We start from the raw sequence: 5,086 nt of genomic DNA on the forward strand, positions 1-5,086 counted from the left end.
GAAGATGTCATACACACACACGCTCTCCGCAACTCATATGATTAGGTCCTTGGTTTCTGTCACTTCTGTCTCTCAACCTCTCCACTGTTCAATTAAATCAGCACAATCATGTAGTGAAACAAAGGCAAAGGAGGCAGAAGAAGGCTCCAGGAGTTAATGAAATGTCCCTTGCTAAAATGTAGTTTCTCTATGGGTCCCAGATGTTTTGGCCTTCAACTCCTTGAAATCGTAACAGCTGGTAAACTGGCTGGGATTTCTGGGAGTTATAGTCCAAAACACCTGGGGACCCACAGGTTGAGAACCACTGTTTTAGAACCTCAAATGTTAGCCCTGTTTCTGAGTATATTTGAGCCACTGATTCCAAAAATGGAACCAATTTTTCTCCATCATCTCCAGAACATATGCCATCTAGCAGTTGCCATCTGCTCACCCATAGCAAACCAAGATAACCCTATCTAAGAAACTAGAGCTGGTGCAGTCTATTCAATGCCGTTTTCTGAATCAGTGCCCCAAATAACATAGACACAGGGCAAAAAAACCAAGACACCAAGGATGTTGTTGTTGTTGTTGTTGTTAGGCTGTGCTCTTCATAGATACCACTGAGGACATATTTTTCTTCTTCTTTTACTTCCAGGTCAAGGGGTAAACATGAAAAAGGGGAACTAGTAGACTTCATGAAAAGTTTACGATTCACTGACAATCTTGTGGGTTTCTGGCAGTGACTCGTAGTCATCAAAATATGAATAGGGTGTTTGAGGCAGGGTTTTTTAAATGCGAAAGGAATCTGCCTTTGATTAAAAACAAAAATTACCCTAGTGAATAGCTTTGCTGCATATTTAGGAATGCCATTTTCCATCACTTGGCAATCTGCGCCAATTGTCTTTTGCTCCATTCCTATAGAGGACAGAGTTTCTTTTGACATTTAAAAACAGAAGACATAAACTGTGAAAGCCATCCCTCCTCCCTCTACACCCACCCTCTTTTTTGGTCTTTCTTTTATTATCCAATTCCTTCTGCAGCTGCTCCATGTGCTATTTACATTTTGTGTATCTCAGCTGTGTTCCCAACCACTTTCTCCAGCAAATTCCTATAAAAAAAGACAAAAGAGATAAGCATTCTGGATTGGTGATAGAGTCGCTCCCTTTAGTTTTTACTCCCCACACACTCACAAAGGAGCAGGGAGGGTGAGCAGAGTCAGGACGGATTAAAACCTAGCAATATCTAGTGGAAAGAGCAGTATCTAGTGGTGGAAAAGCTATGGTAGAAACTTGTAGGGTTTTGTAGGGCTGTCCAACCACGGAAAAATTTGTTTCTAAACTCGATTCGTTTTTAGGGGGTTTTTGCATTTCGTTATTTAAAAGAATTCCGAAATTTTTCTTTTAAAAAGTTCGATATTTATGAAATTTCGGAAATTACGAAACAATTTCGAAACAATAACGAATAGATTCGTTAATGGCGGACGCGATTGCGCAATACGCTAAAAAACCCTCCAAATGGGACAGGGGGAACTTCTGAAGCTTCCCTCTCCCTCTGTTGTTGACTGTTGGTGTGATAATTTTTTTTTTTATCACTGATAAAACAAACAATGACTATAAAACTTGCACCAGACAAACGGAAATAATAACGAAATAATAACGAAACAATTTCGAAACAATTACGAAACAATTTCAAAACAATAACGAAAAAAATTGGAAAAATTCGTTTCGTTTTTTAGTTGCTCCTGAATGGTTCAATATCGCTTCGTTATCAAAAAAATAACGAATTAATAACGAATTATGAAATTAACGAACGAAACCGCCCAGCCCTAGGGTTTTGATAGGGATGGAAAAAACTGGGCAAGGTTCAATACAATCTGATTGGCTGTTCTTAAAGACTGAAGAAAGGTAAGTTGCCGGATATGTTTTCCCATGGTGACTGTTTTCTTTTTTTTTTTCTTTTACGGTATTTCTAATTAATGTTTTTAACAGAAAATAACATAAAAACCAACAACAACAATACTTATATGTACATAAATACAGATATACCTATCAACAATTGCATAGCAAACTGCACAATATACATCTCTACTCTACCTTCGGGGAGATAGGGCGGGTTATAAAGTATTATTACTATTACTATTATTATTATTATTAAACATGTCTAAACTACAAAAATATATACACACACAGATTTTAAAAGTGGATTTCTTGCTTCCCTTTTTCGGTTTCCCTATAATTATTTTTTCTCCCACGTTACATCCCCCAAATTCTTTACTTCTGCTTATTTTAACATTAACAAATATGTAGTCAACCATTTATATTACCAAAACTATACATAGTCTTTCACATTGTTTTAGATATATATTGATAAAAATGTTTCTTCAAAAAATGTGTCCAGTGACTTATCCCTCAACAGCATTGTTAAGATGTCCATTTCTGTTATTTCCCATGTATTTTCTGTCCAGTCTTTTACAGTTGGTATCTCTGTTGTTTTCCAACATTAAGCATATAGGATTCTTGACACTGTTGACATTTACTGCAGTGTTCTCTCATGTTCCTTTTTTTACTGAACACACAACAGCCCTAGTAATATAAGTTCTGGCTTGAAGTTGATTCTTGGACTACCCCATAAATTTGTCTTCAGAATGTTTTGATCTTTTTACAGGTTTACCACAGATGGTAGTAGAGTCATAATGGAGTCTAGTATCTATATAAAGGAAAATAATGGTGTCCCTCTCTTCTGCTGTGGCTACATCTCACCTGGAACAACCCTGGGTCCACTTTTGAGCATCACAATTTAAGAAAGATATTGACAAGATGGAAGATATCCAGAGGAGGGCGATTAAAATGATCAAAGAAACTATGGATCCCTCTGAGGAACTGCTTAAAGACATTGCTTAAAGATATGTTTGGCCTGGAGAAGAGAATGCTAAGAGAGAACATGAGAACCATATTTAAATATTTGAAAGGATGTCCTAAGGAAGAGGGAGAGGCTTGTTTTCTGCTGTCCTGGAGACTAGGACTCAATTGAGCAATGGGTTCAAACTACAAGAAAGGAGATTCCATCTGAACATTAGGAAGAACTTCCTGACTATAAGAAGAGATGTTCAGCAATGGAACTCTCTGCCTCGAAATCCAGTGGAGGCTCTTTCTTTGGAGGCTTTTAAACAGAGCCTGGATGGGCATCTGTCTGGGGTGCTTTGATTGTGCTTTTCCTACCTGGCAGAAGGGGGTTGAACTGGATGGCACTTGTGGTCTTGTCCAACTCACACAGTTCCAGATTTCAGTATCATAAACAAGAACACACAAAACTAGAAGTTCTGGGGTTTTTTTATTTGCTTAAATTCTTCTCTCTCTCTTTGTCTAAGTCTATTACCATTTTATCATTTGTTTTTTATTATGATTTTGTTGTTTTCATTTCATTACTATGTTTTATTAAGTATTTTATTTGTTATTATTGTATTGCTAATATGTACTTTTGCTCTATTGTAATTCGTTTGGGCTTGGCCTTATGTTAGCTGCCCCGAGTCCCTTTGGGAAGATGGTGGTGGGGTATAAATAAAGATTATTATTGTTGTTGTTGTTGTTGTTGTTGTTGTTATTATGCTTTCACATCTTGAAGTTTTCACAGTCTGGTTAGGCCCTTAGCCCCCACATCCACATAGTAAATAGGCTTGTGCACAGATTTGGGTTGCTCAATTCCTTTTGACCAGTCCAGCTTCTTTGGCTTGTTTGGATGGCCGTAATGGCAAGGGCTCAGCCACCACGTCTTTTTTACTCAAAACAGCCCACGTGGCTGCCGGGCGCAGCTTCTTCCCTTCTATTTAGGAGTATGTGGTGCATGCTTCCTTAACCCCTTTGCTGAAACCCCGACTCCCTTGATGGCAAGAAAGGAAAGGGTCCAAGGAAGGGTGCTTCCTTAACCCTGTTGCTCAAACCCAGACTCCCTTAAAAGGAAGAAAGGAAAGGATCCCAAGAAGAGAAAGGAAAGCCTTGTAAGTTCCCCATTGCTGCCAATTGGCCAGACCTTCCTGGATCTTTTGGCTGCCTAGCTGAAAACAGATATTTCCATTAGCTCATTTTTGGGAGGCTCCCAAAAAACGGATCTGGGTGCCCAACAAAATTTGTATACCAAAAAAGGATTGCCCTCCAGCCAAACTGCACAAGCCAAACATAAATGAAGACTAATGTGAGATTGGGAAAAACTATTAATAAGAAAAGCTCCCTGAGCTAAGTGGAATAAAAGAACAATGCTAGAAAGTTTCCCACATTTCCAACCAATAAACGAGACACTTCTCACTTTAAAAGCACAAAGGATAACAATGCCCTGGTGGTTACTTACTTAGGCGATCCCTCGTAGTCCGAGGATTAAGGTCCTCCAAGTTCGGTGTCCTGGGGATGGGTTCGTAGGTGGCCGTGGAGCCCTATTCTTGACCTGCATCTTCTCCCGCAGTGAGGGCTCTGGTTTCCAGGTGGGAGGCAGTCTCGGTCGGGGTTAGCTTGATGCGCCTTCCTCTTGGCACATTTCTCTCTTTCACCCTCCATTTGTGCCTCTTCAAATTCTGCAGCACTGCTGGTCATAGCTGACCTCCAGCTGGAGCGCTCAAGGGCCAGGGCTTCCCAGTTCTCAGTGTCTATGCCAGAGTTTTTAAGGTTGGCTTTGAGCACATCTTTAAATCTCTTTTCCTGCCCACCAACATTCCGTTTTCCGTTCTTGAGTTCAAAGTAGAGCAACTGCTTTGGGAGACGGTTGTCGGGCATCCGGACAACATGGCCGGTCCAGCGGAGTTGATGCCGGAGGACCATTGCTTCAATGCCGGTGGTCTTTGCTTCTTCCAGCAAGCTGACATTTGTCCACCTGTCTTCCCAAGAGATTTGCAGGATTTTCCGGAGCCAGCACTGATGGAATCGTTCCAGGAGTTGCATGTGACGTCTGTAGACTTTCCACGTTTTGCAGGCATATAGCAGTGTTAGGAGGACAATAGCTTTATAGACAAGCACCTTGGTATCCCTACGGATGTCCCGGTCCTCAAACACTTTCTGCTTCATTCGGAAAAATGCTGCAATCGCAGAGCTCAGGCGGTGTTGTATTTCGGTGTCGATGTTGA

General features: G+C 40.5%; 1 long non-coding RNA gene across 1 annotated transcript; it reads left to right on the forward strand.

Annotated features, from left to right (window-relative positions):
* The first annotated feature begins 1,805 nt into the window (after positions 1-1,805).
* Positions 1,806-3,557, forward strand: LOC137094846 (uncharacterized). The gene is made up of 2 exons (XR_010908733.1): positions 1,806-1,883; positions 2,644-3,557. It is a non-coding gene; the product is annotated as an uncharacterized lncRNA (long non-coding RNA).
* Positions 3,558-5,086: the final 1,529 nt, after the last annotated feature.

The sequence above is a fragment of the Anolis sagrei genome, chromosome X (genome assembly GCF_037176765.1).
Source record: "Anolis sagrei isolate rAnoSag1 chromosome X, rAnoSag1.mat, whole genome shotgun sequence".
NCBI lineage: Eukaryota > Metazoa > Chordata > Lepidosauria > Squamata > Dactyloidae > Anolis > Anolis sagrei.